Source organism: Calliphora vicina, chromosome 1 (genome assembly GCF_958450345.1).
Source record: "Calliphora vicina chromosome 1, idCalVici1.1, whole genome shotgun sequence".
Taxonomy (NCBI): Eukaryota; Metazoa; Arthropoda; class Insecta; order Diptera; family Calliphoridae; genus Calliphora; species Calliphora vicina.
Window position 1 is genome coordinate 152,041,800 of NC_088780.1, and position 25,001 is coordinate 152,066,800.

Here is a 25,001-nt window from a genome sequence, read left to right on the forward strand (position 1 = left end):
TTATGCTCCATTTCATTATTTACCAAATTTTTACACCATGCTAATCATAGATTTTTATAGAGTTTTAATTAGTTTTAATGCCATTATTACAACTTGCCTTTATGTTCGTAATAGTAAAAGTTAACTTTAAGTAATAGAAAAAGTTAGCTTTAAAGTTACCTTTTACTATTAAGAACATTAAGGCAAGTTTTGAAAATAAAGGAGCCAATTCTTTATATTGTGTACAAAATTGAAGTAAATAATACAAACTTTGATTTATACAATTTTAACACTGTAAAACTTTAACAATTATGAGCAATATTATTGTTTACATGATGTCATCAAATATATTTGTAAAAATATGAATTCCATAAAAAACTGCTTAAAACACTCAAAACATTTTAACTCTTTGCGGTGGTCACTTTTCTAACCACCTTTTCTATAATCTTTAAAACATAGTTTATTGGCATTTTGCTAAACAATTAAATTTTTGAAGACATCGTTTATGTTGATTTGCTCTGGTTCGATTAACTGTCTGTTTCACTAAATGCGAACGAACATTTTTTTAATATTTTAAATTGAAAACAAGAAATATATTTTAAATTTTGTTGTTATTTTTAGTATAAAATGCGTAAGAAAATGTTCGTTTCGCATTAATGAAACATAATATTAATTTGAAAATATTGTAAACCGCAGTTTTTCTAAGACACTTTCATGCATTCAATAAAAAAGCACAGAGTGTTTATTAATCATCGAATTCAGTTTTACTTTGCTATTTCGTTTGTTTTGGTCAGAAAATTTAATCAAAATGATTAGCTTATCATAATTATTTCTAATGCCAACCGTCATGGTGGTTATTAAACTAACCAACCCATTCCATAAAAACCTTGGAATGGGGTGATTTTTTTTTATTTTTTGATTTAATTTTTCTTCATTTTCATAATAAACTAACCTGAGTTTAAGTAAAAATTATTTATTTTTTGATTTTGAACACATAAAACCGTGGCTGAAAGAGTTAAAAATTTTGAAAATTAATTGTTTACATGGTGTAAAAAATTAGGAAAATAATGTAAACAATTGAATAAGCTAGATACAAATAGAAATATATCAAATTAAAAGCATTGTTATTAAAAAACTGATTAGTTTTTTGTTATTAAAAAACTGATTAGTTTTTTAATAACAATGTTTTATATTAGTTCCTGATTTCTGATTATTAGCTACATTTAATAAATACTTATGGTGGTGTTTGCTGGGACAAATGTCATTGTTGTTGTGTAGTGAAAAGCGATATATTGCTTGTGTCTTTTGTAAATGTATGAGTAACAGCGTGTGTCTATGTGATATTTGAAACTAATTTCCGGTTATAGTTACAGTTCAGTACTTTTCAATACAGAGAGAGACGTTGTTCAAAATTGTGAATACATTAGGGTCTTTAGGGACATTTTTAATAATTGATAAAACAAAAATAATGTCTCACAACAAATTAATTTTTGCAAATATTCCAAACTACCTACAAATGATCCATTTTCAATCGAATATTACGGATTTATTGGGGGAACCTCATACTAAAGTTGAAAAAACTACTTATTTTTTAAATTTAGCTAGACATTTCCTGTATGAGACATTAATCATTTGAAATTGCTAGCAGTTACAATAGTTTGGCATGATAAAAATAATGTTTTTGAAATTAAAAATGTTTCTTATTCCAATTGGGTATTTTATTGACTTGTTTTCTGTATCAATATTGAAAAACATATGTATGTATTTTTTCCACAGAAATATATTTTACAATAAAATTGTGTAAAACACTCTAAACAATATTAACAACAAAGAAACATATATATTTTACAACGAAGCATGGCTACCGATATGACAAGAAAAGTAGCACATTTAATATAAATAATTTATTCATAGAAAAAAACAAATGTTTAAATATTCAAATATTTATTAGGTATTTAATGGCTTCAACCATAGAGAAATATACATAGAGCGGAAACTAGAAATAAACTCTAACAAAAAAAATACACATGCGTGTGTTGTTTTTGTTTTCACATAGTTTTGTTTATTTATACATTGTCACCACGTAGGTTGATGAAAACTGTGTTAGATGTTTGACAGGGAAGTTTCGGATCTATGTGGGTTTATTGTTTCAATTATTTTATAATTTAATAAAGTATTCATTCATTCAAAAAACAACATTTTCTAATAATTTGTACTAAAATATTAGTAATGAATTTGATATTTTGTTCGTTATTGGTTGAGCTTTAATTAAAAAAGTTATTGAAAATACAATTTTCGTAATTAAAATACAAAAAATTATAAAAATATGATTTCAATTACGGAAACTGTATTCAATTATAAAATTTAATACTCGAAATTTAGTAGAAAATATTAGAAAATTTATTTTTGAGCACATACTTGATTTATATACGATTTATATACGAAATTATTAAAACTAATTGAATGTCTGATAAATGATAAACTGTTTGGTTTTTTTAGTGCCATTTATAAAGTTCAGGCCCGCTGATATGCTACCCTACACCGAGTATATGATTATAAACAGTTATCTTTTGATATGAAACTTGTTTTGTATTGAATCTTATTTAAATACCAAATTTTTAAGATATTTATGCTTGCGAAACTGATTTTCGGAATTGGGACTTATATGAGAGCTCTGACTAATTATGAACCGATCGTAACAAAATTTGCTGGAATGATTTGCATATACGGGGGATTTCGTGTCAAGTGAACCAACTTTTAAAATCGATGTCTTCCGATCGGTATGAAATTTACACCAAGGTTAGACCTATTCCCACTAAGAGACCAAAAAGCTCTTAAAGGAATAGACCTAAGCTTTCTTTTGAGCAAAAAAAAATTTAAAAGGGCCCATTTTGGAAAAAAGTTCGATTTTTCCAAAAAAAAAAAAAATTTATACCTTGAGTTACAAAACATTTATTTTGCTATATATCCCACTGGCATACAACTAAGCGACCAAATAGGTCTTAAAGGAATAGCCCTAAGCTTTCTTTTGAGCAAAAAAAAAAATTAAAAATGGGACCATTTTGGAAAAAAAAAATTATTTTGAAAAAAAATTCACAAAAATTGCATGTTTTGAGTTACAAAACATTTATTTTGATAGTTATCGAACTCGCATCCCACTAGGCGACCAAATATGTCTTCAAGGAAAACATCTAAGCTTTCTTTTGAGCAAAAAAAAAAATATTAAAGCATGGGTCCATTTTAAAAAAAAAGTCAACAAAATTTTTATTTTGCAAAAAAAGTCAAAAATTGCACGTTTTGAATTACAAAACATTTATTTTGATAGATATCGATCTCGCATCCCACTAAGCGACCAAATTGGTCTTCAAAAAAAGGGACCATTTTGAAAAAAAAGTGAAAAAAGTTTTTGATTTCGGAAAAAAAATATTAAAAATGTTTTATTTTTTTTTTAAAATATTTTTTGCGAAAGATTGAAGAAATAGCTATCTAAACTATTTGGAACAGATTTTGCTAAGAAAAATAGGTAATAAGTTACATGGCTGAGAAAAATCACATGTCAAATTTTGACCCCCTCTAACTCAGAGAGTTCTTGAACGATCTTGTTGAAAAATTGTATCTGAATTACTATCCAATAGGTCTAACCTTGGTGTACATTTCATACCGATCGGAAGACATCGATTTTAAAAGTTGGTTCACTTGACATAAAACATATTTGTGTTGAATTTTATTTGGATACTGACATATTCCACAGATTTATGCACAATAATGAAATTTTCGAGAATGGTGCTTATATGGGAGCGATGGAACATTCTGGACCGATCTGTACTAAATTTGGTAGTAAGAGTTCTGCTTATATAAAACGTATTTATGCAGAATTTGGTTTGGATATGTTAAGATATTTATGAGAGCTTGTCAACATTCAGATAGGGCAGTTGTATGGGAGCCGTTGAACCGATTCTAACCAAATTCAATTGGCTTAGTCTTCGGGCAATGTAAAGCTTTGTGTAAAATTTTGTCGAATTATCTTATTCGACAAATTCGCAGATTGGTATACTTTAAGGTGGGTGTAAGGACAATATTATTGCACGTTACAAACATCAGCACTAGTCCAATATACCCTCCCCACTATGGAGGTATAAATAGTATTTCTATTAATAATAAGGATTTATATGAAATTTTATACAAGGAAGAATTTTCAGCAAGTTTATTATGCACAAATCTTTTGTATGTTTAATTAATTTAAGCGTATGATAAGATCTTTAAACCGCGGATGTCCCTTACTTTATTTCAATTTGTAGAAAATATCGTTATCTTCATGTCGCTGTCGATACTCGTGTTACTTACTAATACCCAGTAAAAATTTTGTGAATTTTGGTAATGGAAACTATTTACCATATTCCCCACAATGCCATTTTTTTCAGAGTTTTTAGCTGCATATTCTTGAGGTGAATGTAATAACATATTCCTGGGGATGCATGTAAGTACATTTGTAAGAGAGACGTATGAATTAATTGAATAAAATCCAATTTTAGTACGTCCTTGTTGTAAATATTAAAAAAATTCTAACACAAATTTAAAGATACATATAATTTGAAAACTTGAATTCATAACTGTTTACAATTAATTTATGTAATAATATTCTTGTCAATTTCTTGTTTGAACTGATTTTATCCATTTTAAATATCAAACATTTCCGATCAATTGAGAAAATATACAATTTTCTAACCTAAGCCTGTATACATATACTGTTACGAAATTGCATTAGAAATTTGAATAAAGGTTTGTAATGGCTGTTGGCAACATTTTCATCAGTATTTATTAACTGCTTATAACAATTCCACAATTAACTGTGATACAGTTTTAAAAGCTCTAGGTGATAATTGTGGAAATATAACATTCGAGTTTTTTTTTCTGTTAGATTATTCACGAGACTTCTGGAAGATGGCGCTGTATATATAAATAGTAACAGCAAGTTGTTAGTAAGTTAGTATAGCGTAATGCGTTTTTTTAAAGCACATAAATCACCGTTTTTAAAAGGTAAAAACATAACAATACGTTAACCACCTATTTTTATTACTTCAAATATAAAGTTGTATACACCAGAATGTTGAAAAAGTCAACTATCTCGTTTGGTTCATGTTCGGGTTTCAAAAGTTTATATTTTTGTTAGAATAAATAACACTGTGCTAGTTGAAAAAACTGTCAAGCGAATTAGTTTAAACCCAGTGGGTTATTCAGGTACGCTGAATTCAGTGGTGCTAACCGTTTTTTTAGGTTATAGATATACCGTTATTTCGAAAATGGAGGAGGTTGCATAACATATATTCGCGTAACTCAAAAACGAATAAACTGAAAAAATCGAAATTCTGCAATACAATTACCTTTGAGTAAGTCCAACCCTTTTTTCAATCTACGCAGTGTAATTTATATAAATATGAGTAAAAATTTATTACAATTATTCCCCTTCCTATAATGTGGGAAAACACTGCTCTTTTTTAACTAGCCATTGTCCATAAACTTTCATTTTCAATTTTGCCATAAATGTAAGTTTTTTTTTTGTTTCTTGTTGCTATGAGTTTCTTTAACATTTGTTTGATGTGGTTTTTATATTTAGTTTGTATTAAATATTAAAAAAAAAGATATACTGTATTCATTTTCTTTAGTAGTCGCACACATAAACCCACATTCAAGTATTTAGTTGTGTTAGTAATAATAATAATAACAAAATCAATAAATATCAAAAACTTATCATACATATTGTTTTATTATATTTTTTGCTTTTCCTTTTAGTTCTCTTTTATTACAAAAGAAAGCCAGAAAAAACGAAAATTTCCTAATATGATCTTAAACGTTTTGTTCATAACTATAAAACAACATATTTGTTCCTTGTTTTTTTTGTTGTTGTTTGAACATAATCGGCTTTTATTGTTTTTGGCATTAAGGACTGCCAAGAAATTTCCTAGATTTTTCTTTCATTCTATTTTTGGTAAATTGTTTATGATTTATATTGTTTTATTTGTTGTTTGTTTATTGTTACAAATCCTGGTAGAAATAATTCATAATTTTATTATTTTGCATCATTCCATAAAAGGCATTTAGTTGTCATAAATTGTGATAAAGTTATATAGGAACTAAGGGATTTACTTAGAATTGTTAGCTTATGGAAGGGCGTTTAAAACTCATAAAATTCAATACTGCCTGATTTTATTTGATTTCACTTTCTCACTATGCTTTTATTGATGATGTGAAACATATGATTATGGGTTTGTTGATTTATGCCTTCTAACTTCGGGAAAATATTGAAAAAAGTCCAGAATGTGTTTAAAACTCAAAATAATTTCCATACGAGTGTTTTTTTTTTGTTTTCACATACATATATTTTTTTACTGTTGTAATTAGAGATGCTAATCGGGAGTGATTTTTGAAAATCCCGGGGATCCGGAGTTGGTAAAGAATACCGAAATCCCGACCTGGATTCCGAATCCCGAAAACCCCGGGATTTTCGGGAACGGGATTCCCCGTTTGGCATCTCTAGTTGTAATACATTCTCAGAACATATGTACCTATGTAGGTTTTTGACAACTGAGTTAGGCATTTGATATGAGAGTTTCAGCTCAACATATATTTCTTTATGACTTCAACATATAAATATTGTTCAAATAACAAAAAGAAAATTACAGCCTGGCCCACGATGTCGAAAGAAAAACGATTCGAACAAATTTGTATGAAAACTATTCGAAAGAATTTTAAAAACTGAGTGTTTTTCATATAAATTTTTTAAAAATGCCTAACTCAGTTGTTCGGCATCATGGGCCAAGGCAGTTAATAAAATGTTTTCTTCACTATTATAAATATAATTTTGTTAATTTTCCATTTTTATTATTTTTTTCTGAGGGGGACCATGTTGCTCGATTTTCGCCATACTTTCCAATACAATTCCAGAGTACTTAGGGCTAATTTCTGAAACATTTTATCAGCATTGCCGCTTAATCGACACAATTATGACTGCTCAAACAATATTCCGGGAGGACATTTGTATTGGAGCTAGGTGAAATCATGGAACGATATTGACCATTTTCAATATCAAACAAAGAGACAGCAGACAGACTGACGGACGGACATAGCTAGATCGTCTTAGAATTTCATAAGAACCCAGAATATATAAAGTTTTGTGGATCAGCGATGAATATTACGATATGTTACAAATGGAATGAAAAAATCAATAAACCCCCATCTTTTTTGACGATTGGTGCGAAAGCAAGAGTTCTTAATGTATCAGCGGTTTGTTCTTGATTGAAACATTGCCATGGAATTCTGCAAATATTATGCACTTCTCCTAAACAGTATTTCTAAATGAATTGCTGAAAAAAATCCTTAAATTCAATTTCTATTTAATATACCACAGCATTATAAATGCTGACTCCATTAGAGATTTCCCTTTAGAGACCATGTACTGCATCAGATAAAGCGAAAAAGTAACATAATTTTCATTTCGCTTTCATTACTTTTACCTTGACAATGTTACGAAACAGACATGTGTGTGGCGTTGGCATGGTGATTGAACTTGCAACAGCAATAATATGTGTGCAGCATGGGTGTTGGTCATGGCTGAACACATGCAAATGTAAAGCTGTCTCATATTACAAGCAATGACAACTATAACTAACAATAACAGCAGCAGCAACAACAACATCTTAATGAAATCAGAAACCCTTTTAACTGCATTTGTAATAAACCACTCTAAACATAAAATCGAAAGAGGAAAAAATTAAGAAGAGCAGCTCACTATATAAAAGCTGGGGCAAAGTAAAGAAAATTTACATTTTAATCAAAAGTAACCAAAAGCAAACAAGCCACAACGCATCTCTACGCAGCACAGCAGACAAACCAGACTAACAAACAATCCAGCCAGCCAGTCAACCAACCATCCAACCAGCCAACTAGCTTATAGGAATAACGAAAGTTTGCATATTTGTTAAGGATAAATTCCTACAAACTGCCAACAATTGGGACTAAAATCGAAACCGTGCCGGATAACAGCATTAGTGGAATACTAAAACAAACACAGCAAAACAAAAAAAAAAAAACAGTAGAGAAGCTGGAAAAACAAATCACTACAAAACGACGACGTCGCACAAAAAATGCAATTGTGGCCAGTGTTGTTATGGCCTAAGCCAAAGGCTAGACAACATATACAACACTCCAGCAATAGAAACATAAATTTACAATTTGCTACAAGGACCTTCTCAACCCCAGCTGCACCAGCAGCAACAATAACGACGACATTTCTCTATGCATTTATAATCAATGCATTGCTATTGATAACAACAACGAGGGGGCTGACAGTCACCCAAGAACCAAAAGGCAATTATGTAGGAGTCAATGCCGTTGCAGATGCTATGGATGTAGTGACTGCCCTAACAGGATTATCAAATGGTTATGCTACTTCAAACTACATGAAGAATTACTATCATGTTAGAGAGGCAGAAGCTACTGAGCAACAGCCACAACAACAACAACAACAACAGCAGCAACGTCAGCAACAACAACAAAACAATGCTGTTGCATCTGAAGTAAGATCGGGCCATCAAGGAGATGTTGGGGGTGCTGCTGCTGCTAACATTGGTCGTGGCTTTATGGGTTTTCAGTCAAACAATTATGGAAATTCTATTGTTGCTCGAGGTCCTGCAGTTGGAGGAAGAGGTGTACATGTGGATGCATTTAATGTGTATGATGGTGGTTTTGTGCCTACAACATTTTCGGCTGCGGGCCAACATTATGCAGCATCTTTAGTAGGTCCACAAACTGCCACAGATAAAAGTAATACACTGCATCATTATGCCACGACTGCGACAAATAAAAACAATTTACATGCGAATCATCAGCCATATGGAAATGGCAATAGTAACAGCAATAACAACAACAATATTATTGCAGAGACCGATAACAACAAAGCCCAGCAAAGTTTGTTTAGGCGATTATCGAATTATGGCGATGGCCTCGATAACGGTGATGGTGGTGGTGGTGGTGCTGGGGATACTAGTGGCTCAGACGATGATGGTGTTGGTGGCAGTGAGGCTGTTGCCGGAACTGCTAGTGCCGGGCTTATGCAAAATTATGCATTGACTTATGCAGATGATGCACAACAAGCATCAATGCTGCAAAATTTCTATAATCAACAATCTACATTTAATGATGGCCAAGCTGAGCAACAGCAAACTTTTGCAAATTATTTTCCACCATCAATGGCTGCAACGGCAACGGCTACGGCTGCATATGAAATAGAAAATCCACAAAAATATTACACATTAAATAATTACCAACATACGACAAAACCTCAACAGCAACAGCAACAACAACAATACGAGCAACAACAATATATACAATTTCAGCAACAACAACAACCATATCAACAAAAACAACAGACCCTAGCAGCCATGCCTGCACCAGCAACATATTATCAAAACTTTATACAACATACCAATGATAATAATAGAGAGCACCATCATCAACATCGTCATGTAGCTGGAGATAATTATCACACATGGAAACAAAATCAAATAATGGCTAATTATCAGCCAAAACAATCAGCAATAGAAAAACAGCAGCAACAACAAGAACACCAACAGCAGTCACAAACAAACAACAACAACAATCAGTATCATCAACACCATTTAATACAGGAACCGGAAACAGCAGAAACCTCCCATAGTATGCGCATTAAAAAATCTCCCAAGCACAAGAGTAAACGTCACGATGCTCAGGAACATTATGATGCCCTACTTGAACATAATGATATTGGCAGTGAAACACACGATTTATCTGCCTTACAATTGCAACAATTACAACAACTGCAGCATCAATTGCACCAGCAACAGCAACAGTTTGTTGATCTACAACATCAACTCATCGATCATGATCAACAATTGCAAATACAAAAACAAATAGCACAGTTGCCACAACCCACCCTGCCACCCATTACCCATACAGTGCATCATAATCCGCATAGTTTGCAGGCTTTAGCAGGCACTCCTTTGAGTCAACACACCCAGATCATTAAATCTATACCTATACCGCAACGTCAGCAAGTTCATGTGCCCTATAGACAAAATGTTACAATAGAAGTACCAGACCCCATTATAACGACGATCAATAAGCCCATGCCCATCGAAATACCGGTTACCAGAACGGTGACTGTGCCCAATATACAGGAGGTAAAAATACCCATACAAAAGCTAAGACCATTTCCCGTGGAGCGTCCCATTCCCTATATAGTTGAAAAGCGAGTTCCCTATACGGTGGAGAAACAAATAGCCAAACCGGTTTACTATCCAGTACCCATAAAAGTGCCCATTGTGCATACAGTTGTACATAAGGTTCATCAACCTCCTTCCGATCACTATCACCAGCAGCAAAATTATGGTCATGGCAATTATCATCCTCATAGCCAACACCACCATCCACAACAGCAGACTTTTCATTTACCGCATACCGTTTATCACAGCAGTCATGGACATGGTCATGGACATGGTCATGGCCATGGTCACGGACATGGTCATTCATATGTCCATTCTCATCATTATTAATTTCTTTTTTCTCAATAATTCAAAATTTAATATTAATTACTTAATTTTAAGGTTTTTTATGGTTTTCAATTGAACCCAATACCAATTGTTGTTGTTTTTAATTAGTTATTTATATGTAGAGAATTTCTGCTTAGTCCAAAAATCCAAAGTCAGAGGAAACAGACCTCGTTACAAACAAACTTATATAATAAAATATAAATTATAATTTTTATGCTGCAAACAATATAGGAAACAGATTTTTCAATACCAAACTTTCATTAGTAATATAAGCGGAAACTAGAAAAATACTCAAAAAACCACTTAGGTTTTGGACAACTGAGTCAGGTATTTAACATCCTGTATTTATCTATGATATAAACATTTACACTACCCAGTAAAAAAAATTGAGATTCTTTTTGAAGCAGTTGTTTCGTGTACTTCAGAAAAGCTCTCCTTTGAATCTGTAGCGTAAGGGTATTAACGATCAATTGTAAATGAGAAAGCAATGGAATTGAACAAAATAAACTTACCATACAATGATCATGTATTCTGTAAAGGATAGAGTAAGCGCTGCGGAACTTGGAGTGCAAACATAAGTATTTAGACCCATGGTAAGCGTTCTTATTGTTCAGGTTACGATCAGTGTTGCCAGACAAAGTTTACCTCATGTCCCCAATTTGAAAGTCGATGTCGCCAAAAAATCCCCATTTCAAAATTTAAATCCCCAAGTTTGTACCCGTAAGTTTATATGTATTTTTAAAAAACAAAATTAAAAAAAAAAAACTTATATTATATTGTTAATACAAAATTTTACTATTGTCCGTTTTACAAAAAGTTGATTCATCGATTTTGGAACAACTTGTTTAGAAGATATTATTTTTTAGGACTCCTTGAGAAATCAAGAGTTTTTAATATTCGATTTTTAAAATGTAGGGGTTTGAATTTTGTATCCCAAAAAATTATGTTTTTTTAAAAAATGTAAATTCAGTTCACCTTTTAGTACATAATTAAGATTCGAATTTAGAACTTTAACTTAATTTGCAATACAATTGATATATAAGATGGATACTGTATTCGATTATAGCCATGTCCGTCTGACTGTCTATCTGTAGAAATCAACTTTCCGAAGCCCCCAAATAACTTACATACCCGATTCATACATCAATATCTCCGGAATTCTTCCGGCTCGGTTGCTGTTTAAAATCTAGAAAATCGGTCCAGATATAAGGAAAAAACCAGGACAACCTCTATTTTTGACCTATATCTAGATTACTATGACCATAGTATGTTGGACCCATTGTAGGGTCAAAAACGGAAAAAATATTTTTTAACCCGATTTTTTTTCACCAAATTTTTTTTTACTAAATATTAAAAAAAAATTTAAATTTAAAAAACAATTTGAAAAAAAAAAAAATTAAAAAATGTTGCCTCTAAAAAGCCTTTAAGGCGCTGAGGCATAATTTATAATTTGAATTTTTTGTAATGAATAAAGAAAAAAACCCTTAAAAAAAATTAAAAAAAACTACTTTTAAAAATAAAAATTAATTTTGTTTACTTAAAAATATTTAAAATTTTTATTTTGAAGTATAATTTGGTGAAGGGTATATAAGATTCGGCACAGCCGAGTTTTTCAGTGCTATATAATTTTTCTTATTTAAATGATGAATGTCAAACAATTATCGATAATTTTGCATAAAACAGGTGTTCAACCAAAACAAAAATTTGTACGTTTACCCAATAAAAAAATTAAAGTTTATTAAAAAATAAAATAATTTTTAAGAAAATGGACAAAGAAGACACCGCATCGGAAGTGGAGTTTTTGCTTTGGAGTTTATGAAACTTAAATAAATTTTAAATAACTAACGTTGGCCATTTAAGTACCATTTAAAAGAGCACTGAAAAACTCATTGAAATAGAACATAAAGATAATTAATATTTAAATACGAATTCAAAAAATAGCTCTTAGAGAATGATTCAGCTTTGTATTTTTAGCAAGAATTTAAAACAATTTAACATCTGTGAACATTTTTTGAAACCTTTTTTTAATTTTTAGATTATCAAAGTAAATTGTGGCCTGGGAGCAAAAAAAGTCTCGAAATGCATATCTAAAATTTTTGTCATTTTCGTCAAATTCTGAAGAAATGTAATTAACATTTTTAATTACCGATACAAGCACTATAAAATTTAAATAAAGAATGTCTAAAAATGTAAAATCCCCAAAAATGCATGTAAATCCCCAAATTTTGTTAAAATCCCCAAATCCCTCCCCACGAAATTCTGTCACCAAAAAAATCTTGAAATCCCCAGTTTGGGGACAAATCCCCACATCTGGCTACACTGGTTACGATGATTTTCGTCAAACAACCCGAATGTGAACAAAAGAGCGTAATAGAGCGTAAAAATACACACAATTTATTCAGTTTCTTGATGTTGTTGTGGATATTTTATTTTTTACCCAAAATAGCACACAAATTAAATGCCTCTTTTTGCCTACCAATGATTTAGACTGTATTCTCCCTTACACTTCTCCATATAAGAAGCACCTTTTTCGAAGTGCATGAAAAACTCCCTTTCGTAATTTTTTTCTTAGCTGATTTTATAGCTATCCGAGGATTGTTCCGACATGCTTGAAGTATATATGTATATTCTGGATCCTTATAGAAAGCGGGGTCGATTAAGCCATGTCCGTCTGTCTGTTGAAATCAATTTTCTGAAGACCCAAGATATCCTAGGGATCCAAATCTTCAATAATTCTGTCAGACATGCTTTCGAGAAGTTTGCTATTTAAAATCAGCTAAATCGGTCCACAAATGGCTGAGATATGAGGAAAAAACAAGGACAACCTCGATTTTTGACCTATTTTTGACCCATATATGGATTACTAAGTCATTAATATAGACAATATGGATATCTAATGATAGATACTTCAAAGACCTTTGCAATGGCGTATGCATATAAATCCATCGTAAGTTGGACAAAATCGGAAAAAAATTTTAAGCCGATTTTTTTTTTCACCAAAATATTATCGACCGTATCATAGCATCAGCACAATACAAATATTCACCTGGAAGCTGTGAAAAATGTTCCATACCTACGTTTCGTCATCCATTATGCAGCAGGTATATTTTTATACCACCTTCACCTTCGTGAGAAGGGTATATATAATTTTGTCATTCCGTTTGTAATTTCTACATTTTTCATTTCCGACCCTATGAAGTATATATGTATATTCTGGATCCTTATAGAAAGCGGGGTCGATTAAGCCATGTCCGTCTGTCTGTTGAAATCAATTTTCTGAAGACCCCAGATATCCTCGGGAAAGTCAGACATGCTTTCGAGAATTTTGCTATTTAAAATCAGCTAAATCGGTCCACAAATGGCTGAGATATGAGGAAAAAACCAGGACAACCTCGATTTTCGACCTATTTTTGACCCATATCTGGATTACTAAGTCATTAATATAGACAATATGGATATCTAATGAGAGATACTTCAAAGACCTTTGCAATGGCGTATGCATATAAATCCATCGTAAGTTGGACAAAATCGGAAAAAAATTTTAAGCCGATTTTTTTTTTCACCAAAAGTTTTTTTTTCGCTAAATGTTAAAAAAAAAATTGCAAAATTAAATTTTTTTTTTAAATTTAAAAAATTTTAAAAAAAATTTGGAAAAAAAAATGTTTCCAAAAAATTAAAAATATGCAAAAAAAAATTAATTTTGTTTACCTAAAAATATTTAAAATTTTTATTTTAAAGTATAATGAAGGTGAAGATAACCTTAAATATAAGATTCAGCACAGCCGAATATAGCTCTCTTACTTGTTTATTCATCACTTCTGCTATATTCTACTAAGCGAAGATACTTCTTAACTACAGTGAATATCTTCGAGACATATCTACTTTCTGAAATATTTGAACTTGAAATTTGTTTACGTATTATAAATTTATCAAGATTTTCTCAAAGCAATCATTATATTTACTGAACTGGCTACCAGTAGAACTGCACCCCTAGACCCAATTTCCTGAGGAACTTTGGCTTCTCAATCCCGTCGAGTATGAATCCTGATGATGGTTCCTCCCTTGGTTTAGTGGGGCTATCCATCTATAGGGAGATGTCTACATTCCTGAATTTGGGATAAGAATCAAATCTTATCCCATTTTTCTAAAATTTTTGTGTAAGTATGTTTTGATCTAACTAACCGATTAGGTGATGTTGATATACAATGAAAAATGAAGTGTTGAAAAAATAAAAAAATAATAATTTAAAGATTCCTACAATGGACTTCTTACCTTTTAAAAACGGTGGTTTATTTCCTTGAAATAAATCGAATTGTTTTAATTGCAAATAAAAGCAAACAGTAGTTTAAAAATTGTAGCAACTCGTTATTTATTTAAATTAACACAACAATCTCTTTTAATACACACACTTTAAAACCACACTTTATAATTTACAAGAATACAATGGTAATACAGTTGATGTTAACTCTAACAGCACCTACAATACTGACTAACCCACAACTCGCTGTTACTCTTTATATACACAGCGACATCTTCTAGAAGTCTCATGAATAATCTAACGGAAATAATGTTCTGTTTCCACAAGGATCACCAAGCGGCTACACAGACTATGTATCATACTTATAAGCACTGTTAATAACAGCGTGTTATCAACAATGTTGATGAGTAGAAATTTCCACTAATGGAAATGTTTATAAACATGATGCGTATTAATCTCATGGGCGGGCGATATAGTCGTTTTCGGTCACTTAAGAAATATTTTAAAATGTATATTAAGCAGTCATATACTACGTTTATACGCACGGCTTATTCGCAAATAAAAATATTGCATTTAGAAAAATTTGCCGCATAAACAGTGAATTAATTTTTTATTTGCGAATAGCTAACTCACGAAAACAATTCCTGATTAACGACACTATTTGCAAATAAGATTTTAAGCATTGCCATATGTTTTAACATTTTTAGTTTATTAAGACTTTTTTTAAATATTTCATTGTGTTTTTGCATTAATTGGATTGCGAGACAAATATGAATTTTAGATTCTATCATTTTTGCATTTAAAAAATAAAAAATTTATCATATTTTGTTCAAAAACATTACTACCAATTTATTAAAGTTTACCATACGGCATCACATAAAAACATAAATGTTCCGACTTATAAACAGTGAGTTAGTTAACTGCAAATAATTTTTATTTGCGAATAGGCTATGTATAAACGTAGTAATAAGCAAGATTGAAATATTTAAAACAAAGCCTACATATCTAGATATTTGAAACAAGAACGAATTTAGGAATATCTCTTGTGGTTTTTAGAGAAGAGCGTAGTAAAAAAAAGTGGCGTATGCTCTTACTTCTATCCTATTATTTAATTAGTCCAGCTAATTTTTAGATTTCCAATCAGACTAACACTTCTTCCGAATATGACTCCAGCCGACATAATCAGCCTAACAACAAACAAATAAAAGTCAATTTTAAATTCCTATAATATAATTTTCTCTTTAATTCAGTGTAAGTAGGGTGCATATGGATTTTTGTAATTTTTTATTTGATTTTGCAAAGACCTACGGTGCTGTCCTCGTATATATTTTAAATCATTTCATTTTACTTCTATCCAAATCTACTGATGAAACTTATCACTCCGTTTGTCAAAAACCTACACTGAAGCTTTTAAAGCGAAATTTAATTTATCAACAAAGCCATAATAGGTTTATGCAATAATCACAAAACCGAGTTCAAACTAAAAACATATTTTACAATTATACATACAATTGAAACAAAAACAACAACAACAATAATAATAATAATAATTATTATTGCACACAACAATTCATAGACCGTATCACGAAACATAGAACTATCAACACATTAGATAATCAGCTACAAATTAGAGTAAAATTAGTTGTTTTACTAATTAAGATACATAAATGCATGCATAAGGATATAAATACATTCATGCACAGTTTCATACAGCAATAAATAGGAGAGTTTGTATGTGTTCCACACAAACATATTAATATATCTGAGGTGGAAAACATACGAGTGCAAATAACAGCAAAATCACATTGACAAACACTCTCTCACAACTCAAGTAAAATAACTGAACAGTTTGAAAATAATTTCTTGTTATAAAACTGAGAGATATGTTTTATATGTATCTGATATGGTCAAATGAGGCACAATGTTGCCCAAGTTAAGTTTAAAATTTTAAACATTTTCTAAACAATATTCTAATTAGTATCCAAAACCGAAAACCGGTGAAACGGGGTTTTCTTCTCTATAAACTCGACCGGTTTCGGGTTTCTTTAACTTTTCGGTTTTTAGACAAAGCTGTTTTTAAGACGACTTTAACGAAATTTATTTTCTTCGCCTTAAATAATCGAATTATTAACATATGGCCAATTCCACGAGAATGAAAACATCGACTGAAAAAACAAAATGACTATGACTCTGATTGTTTTTTTGATATTATCAAATTGGTAATTGAAAGCGAATATATATTTACAGAATATATATTGTTTTACTATAAGATACAAATCGGTCACGTACCATATTAAATTTTATTTATTATAAAATCATTGACTTGAAATTTCATGATATCCTAGCCAAAACTCTTTTCCGCAATTGCCCCAAGTTAGGTTAGGATTGGATCACACGTTTGGAAAATAAAGCCCATTTACAAAGTTGCACCCTTACGCCAACAGCATACATACCTGGGTATCCACAGTAAAATGCATGCAAATATAATGATAAAATTGAAAAGTATAGTATTTTTCAATGTTTTTACCCACCCTACTCCACATTTTTGATAACAGCGGATCCAAATATATCCCGATTTTCTCCATTTTTCCTTTATTGGACTAACAACAAATGTATATGTCAAACAAAAAAAGAGTTAAAATCGTGACTGACTCCAAAGTTATATGTATTTGAATTTAAAGAAATTTAAAAAGGCGATTTTTCTCTAATTTTTGGGAAAAAAGTACTTTTTTATTTTTGAGTTATCTAAAAAATTTCAAAGATGATGAATTAGGGATTTATACTTTTTGAAAAGCTAACTTTACACTAAATATTCTAAACGAAAATAAATTTAAAAATTCGAGATCCAAGTCCATTCAAATAACGCCTAATTTTAAGGTAAAAATTCTCAAATTGCGTGGTCGATATCAAAATAAAGTAACCTATTTTGGATAGCCAAATATGTTTCTAATTATTCTGTAAAGGGTTCCGATAAGCCTGCTCCTGTTGTGGATATATTATAGCAAAAAAACTAAAAAATCACATTTTTGGGATTTTTCAAAACATTTTTGGGAATTACGGGATTCCTGATAAAATACAGAAATTCCAACAAACGAGTTAGATATTAGCATTTTTATGCTAACGGCAGCCATTCACCATACAAAACGTATGAACATACCCAGGTATGTTGCTGTTGACGTGCCTAAAGCAGTTCTGCTGTTGACATAAATGTTAAATATGACGGATTGTAATGGAAAAATATTTGGTTTAGTGTAAGAAATTAAAAGAAAACATAACGCCATTTTCGAATATTTCTACATGTACCTCAAAATTACTTCCGTTTTATGTCACGTACGATATACCATTATTTCGCTCGATATTTTGGACAACAGTGTTTTGAAAGAACTTATTATTTTTTGTAAAATATAAGTAGTACCCTCTGAATATTACAGATACTCTTTTGCAATCTATTCCACTTTATAGGCGTACAAATGTCACGTACGATGACATGGAATTGTGTTTATATCTTATTACAGTTTACAGCATTAAAATAGAATGGCAAAGCAATAACGATTAAGTATTTCTATTGGTAGTTAAAGGTAAATGTTGTACCCTTTCCACTATGGTGGTATAACTAGCTTTTAATTATGTTGCAACTATTGTCAAAATTAAAGTATGTTTTAAATTAAACATTGAGCCTATGACCTTTTACATCTTTCGAGAACAAGAGCGAATCAAGCCAATTTCGGATACTCTGTTCTAAGGTGAAGCGTATCCCAGAGTGAGCGTTCTGCATCGATCGAAACAAATAGTAGCCAGACGGGCCAAGGTCTGGACTATAAGGCGGGTGAGGCAAAATTTCCCAACCACTTCATTCTAAATACTTTTTAACAGGTATTGCATGCAGGTGGCCGAAGGTCCGGCAGCATATTCTGGGCGTTTTTCGACCAATGCTCGCTTCAAACTAATCAATTGCGTTCGGTATGGGTTCCATATGATGGTCTGACTCATGATAGAATTACCTTAGGGCTATGGATATCTGGTTTTCGGCTTGTCCGGGCTAGATTCTGCTGCTTGGCCGAGCTTCACATACGATCTCTTACGCTTCGGGTTATCGTAATGGATCCATTTTTCATCGCAAATAATGATTTGGTGCGAAAATAATTTTCTTTTATAGCGTTGAAGCTAGAGTGTCCAAAAAAACAGCCAAATTTGATAAACCGGTTTCCGGTTTAACCGAAAAAGTGTGTTTTTGAAAAAACCGGGTTTGATTATTGTCTTTTAAAAAAACCTGTTAAACAGTTTCGATTTTTGTCTTCAAAAAAAACCGGTTAACCGGTTTATATTAAATTTGTATTTAATATGCAAGCGGTCTCTTTAAATTTATTTTTAGTTGTGGACGCTAATAGGAAATGTGTTAAAAATTGTGTACTAAACCTTCGGAAATTTTGAATTTTTTAATTCTTAAGGCTATATCTTTATGCAATTATTTTATATCTTTTACGAAATATTGTCAAAGGCTATAATTTTCTATAGAATAAATCAATATTTTTAAAAATGGTATCAAAGTTTTCATTAATATATTTGAATGAGCTTTAAAAAATATATTTCATTAAAACTGGTTAACCGTCTTACAAAAACCGGTTTGTCAAAAAACCGAAATGTTGAAAAAACCGAAATCGGTGGAGTTTATAAAGATGAATAATACTTTCAAGGTCTCTCGGCTTCAATTCGTATGGTATCCTATATTTCCCTGCTTTTGGCTTAATACTGCTGCCGCAAACATTTTGAAATTGATGCCTGAATAGCTCGCAATAATTATTGTTCTTCAGACATTTTTTGGTTGGCCGGGGCAACTTTGTCTTTCATTCCATTCATGCACTTTGAAACTGATGGAACACATTCACCCAATAATTTTAATAAAATACTCTCCTTTAAGTTGTATCTTAGTTAAAATGTGAACTTGAGTAGAAACAAACCTGTAAGTCAAATATGAGATTTTAAAGCTGTCTTATGTTTATTTCATTCATTATTTTCCAGAAAGTTTCCCCTTATTGCAAAGTCTAATTTTCGAGAATTTTAAGCATTAGTGAACCATATTAAACTATTCAAGTAAAGGTCAGAAAGCATCCTTAAGGTAGTTTGTTCTAGTAGTTACTTTCTTCACTGTATAATAGAATACATAATAATAATAATAAATGTATGTAAGTATGACCATCTGCATGTAATAGCATGAACATGTATCTGAGAATATACAAAAATACATACTTATGTATGTATATTTCAGAGTATTAGTTGGATGGTCTTGTTTACTTTTCACAAAAATGAAAGGATTAGTTGAATAACAAACACCTTACAAACATTATTATACAATAGCTATGTACATAAACACATAAACACTAGGGTGGGCCTTATTTTTAACTTTTTTGGAAATGTCCAGAAAAATGAAAACACACAACATATATTAAGAAGAGTCTTTGCAATGAATTTGCTACAAATAAGCTGTGAGAATAGTTAATTTTGCCTGCTAAGCCTTAAACTGGATAGGTATTTTGGACAAATGATTTTTAATATTATATGTAACAACAGGCTAGTAAATGCTACAAATTATGGTAAACTGCTTAATGGTTGTAGCCTGGAAGATGACAGCACACAATTTAAAAAAATATTACTTGCAATCCAGCGCAACATTCTTCTAAGAATTGTTCCTATATATCATTGATGCCCATTTTATAGCACAACTGTACAAGCTAACCAGACACATATTTATTCTTATTCTCTTTTGTTTAGTCGTCACTGAGACAGCGAGAAATGCACATGCTATGAGGGTGTATTGATATTTTTTTATATTTTTTTCATGATCACCGAAAGAAATATTTGGATTGTTTAATATATTTAGAACTTTAAAAAATAATTGAAGTCTGTTTTTTTCCCTCAATTTTCTGTGAACAATTTGTTTCATACAAAAAAATTTTTTACATGTTTTAAATATTTACAAATGTGCCGAAAATTATTAATATCAAAGTATTTACTTTCCCAGTAAATAGTATTTACTTTCCCAGTAAATACTTGCAACAAGAGAATAAAATCAAAATTTACAAAATTACTCTCATAAATTCTCAAAAATAGTAAATGAACGCTTTTCCAGTAACAATTGTTTTATACTAACATATTTCTTATTTTATTCCTTTTAAAATGTATAAATACTCACATTTTCTTCAATTTTATTCAAAATTCTTTTTTTACATTTTTTCACCACAAAACAAGTAAGGAAGTATTGTCGGTCAAGACCGACCATATAATACCCTACACTAAGTAAAAGAGCAAAAACATTTTTCTTTAAAAATTTCAATAATTTAAATTTTTGAGTGATTTTCAGAAGTGGGCCTTATATGGGGTCTATGACCAATTATGGACCGATAACCATGAAATTAGGTCGTGTGATTTATGTCTATATTAAAGTTAATTATGTTGAATTTTGTGTGTACACCAACATTTTTAAGCGATTTATGCACGTTAAAGTGCTTTTCGGGTCTATATGGGAGCTATGACTAATTATGGACCGATCGTAACAAAATTTGGTGACATGAATTTTGTGTATATAAAACTTATTTGGAGCGGAATTTGTGGAGATACATGTATAAATTAAACATTTATGACCGATAAAGTCCAATTTCGGGAGGGCATTTGTATGGGGGCTAGGTGAAATAATGGACCGATTTCAGCCAGTTTCAATAGGCTTGGTCCTTGAGTCGAAAAAATAATATGTACCAAATTTCATCGAAATATCTTCAAAATTGCGACCTGTACTCTGCGCACAAGGTTTACATGGACAGCCAGCCAGCCAGCCGAACAGACGGACGGACGGACGGACATCATTTAATCGACTCAGAAAGTGATTCTAAGTAGTTTTACTTTAGACTAATATTTTTGGGCGTTACAAACATCTGCACAAACGCATTATACCCTCCCCACTATGGTGGTGTAGGGTATAATAAAATTGTAAATAAATAAACAATAACACAAAACATATGAAATATAAGCTGCTAACTATTACGAGATCAAAATAGAACATGCAATAGTTTGCAACGAGAGAACACTCTCTAAAATTTTTACGCTCTTGATTTTTTCTCTACTTGCATGTTTTTTGAGTTAATGAACGCTTTTTCAGGAACAATTGTTACTAATTAGTAACAACTTTTAGTTATTGAAGAGAGCTAAAGCCTTAAAAATATTGACATATTTTATTTAGTTCACTAAACTTTTCTTTTGGTGGAGCTCTCTTTCGCTCACCAGCACAAGTACAGTTTTAGCTTTGGGCACAGGGATGGCAAAATTGGTACAATTGTACTTTTCTTTGGTACAATTTGATCTTAAAAAGTACAATGGTACACCAATGACTCATTTGGCACAATTTGAAAATTTATTTCACAGTTACCCCCATTTTCTCAATCTCTGGTTATTTTTTTATCGTGACGATAAACGTGACGTAATGAGGTTTATCGTTACGAAAAATGATAATCAGATATTGAGAAATGGGGATTAATATATTAAAACCAATTTACGAATTTATGTTCTCTATCAATTATACCAAAATATTAGCAATAAACTTTTTAAAATTATACTTATTAGTTTTTGAAATAAAGAAGAAATAGCGGCATATGACTTGTCTTGTCACACTCGTGATTTTAAGTCAAACCAAAAAGTATATAAACAAATTTATGCCATTATTATTGACATTATTTTCTGTTGAATTTGAATATCCATAGAATTTGTAATTCTGAACGAAATAATTTTTCTGCTGTGGCTAAAAAATGTTAGATGGTTGACAAAAATTCGATAATTTAAACTACGATGCTTTATTATCAACTGAATATCTGTTGCTAGAACCAAAAGAATTGATGTAATGTAATAGATAAAAATTTATACATTACAACTGTTCATTTGTACATTGTAACTTTAAAAAAAATCCCGAAATTTCACTGGAATTTCAACAAAAAAAAAAAATACCCGGGAAAAAGTTTTCCTTGAAGGAACCCTAGTTTTGGTACAATTACAGTCGAAAAAGTACAATTTCTGATGCTGATTGGTACAATTTTTAAATTCCATTTGCCATCCCTGTTTGGGCATCTCTGTGCATATATAGACATATGAAATTTCCTCTCTCTTTCTTTTCGAGATATTATTTAAATCAAACCACTACCGATTTTCGATGCTCCCATGATCTATAAATGTTTTACGTCATATTAAAATCAGATTCTGAAAACTTGAGCAAAATCAAATAAAGTTTTGAGGTTGCAAATTTTGGACCAAATTAGCAAAGTTTTTAAAATAATTTTAAAAATGACTTCAAATAAAATCGGCAACCTCTAAACGTTATTAGATTTTTCTAAAAATTTCATCTTTGTTTGCAGAACATTTTTAGACATTGAGAGCCTAGAAAATCCAATAAGTGCAAAATAATTTCCACCCTAATACACATAGTCGGACATACATAAATATGATTATAATTCGAAATGATTTGAACATAGACAAACTAAAGGTTGTTTTGAGTACAAGTATTAGTACTGGCAATCTACAGAAATGATAGAATTATATACTGCATACACACCAACTATAATTTATATATTAAATTTATGTTGAAAGAGTATGTGTGCTATGTTGTAGTATTAGTAGATTATACATATTATTACGTAAATAATAAATTATGATTATACAAGTATGAGTTGGATTTTCCTTGAATGAATGACGTTTATAACCAAGGGATTTTCTTTATAAGTTTTATTCTATTCTATTTTATTCTGTTCAGTTTAGTTTATATTTTGCTTTATACATATTTTGATTATGACCATCTTATGTAGGTATTGTATATAATTTACTCCAACACACAGATACTGCAAAATATTCAATTCAAAGTCACGTGTCAAAATGATGTAGGAATTTAGGATATAAATATTTTAGAAAAAAGTGTGTGTATTAAAATAATAAAATGCAAAGACATAGATATCATGGAAAGAGTAGTGCATGACACCTTATCCTGCATAGGACATAATGTCAATATAAAATTTGAAATTATATTTTATTATTATTGTTATTACTACAAAATTAAAATAATAAATAAAGACCAAATAATAATAAATATGTAATAATGTTTAAACATCAAACGATGATGGTATTTTAATACATTTATATTGAATTCAAAACTGGTTTCAATACGATAATGCTAGAGAATTCAGCTACGTATATCCTTTCTAATTACTTAACGCGAATACCAGGCATCTAGTGCTTTACCAGGAAATGCCTTGAATGAAAACAGCTCATTTCTTATTATTAAGGTATTAAAAGGATGAATTCTTTTTTCGGTATTTCTAATACCTTTTGTCAAGGCAATTTCAATGTTAAAGCGAAAGTAGCATTGATCAGATTAGAGAACGACGAGATCATCGTGTGACATTAAATTTAATGGTTATTAAAAACGCATGCCAGCAATCTTCCGTATATTTTGAGACACCCTTTATCAAATATGAAGAAGAATATGAAAGTTACACTGGTAATTTCTAAAGCATTTTGTTGAACTTGTTGGATGATGTATTAGACTCAAAGCTGAGCTCACTTGATATTGAAATGGTGAGATCATTATAATCTGAATTGGAAAGAGTATGAAGATGACTGTTATGATATTGGGTTACATTCACCAATTTAATATTAAATTCCGGTGTTTCTTATTAATTCTTTTAAATTTTTATGAACGAATTATGGTAACTAACTTTAGCTCCAAAATAAAACATTGAACATTATTAATTTAAATGCACTTAAGAACTAAATTAAATATAATTCCTTTATATGAACCTGAGTTTATTTCCTAATCTATGGATTATTGTCAAAATCTGAAAACGGCTGGACCGATTTTGATGAAATTTTCAGGGAATCTTCAAAATAGCCTAGCGGGTAACACTGTAAAGTCAGATTTTTGATTTTCGGTCTTTGCGCGGAGGAGCGTGGCATAATCAAATTTTTGCATTATACCACTAATGCCATCTATATATATAAAAAATGACTGGACCGATTCTGATGAAATTTTCAGGGAATCTTCAGAATAGCCCAGCGGGTATCACTGTATAGTCAGATTTTTGATATTCGGTCTGTGGGCGGAGGGGCGTGTAAAAATCAAATGTTTACATTATACCTCTAATGCCCTATAT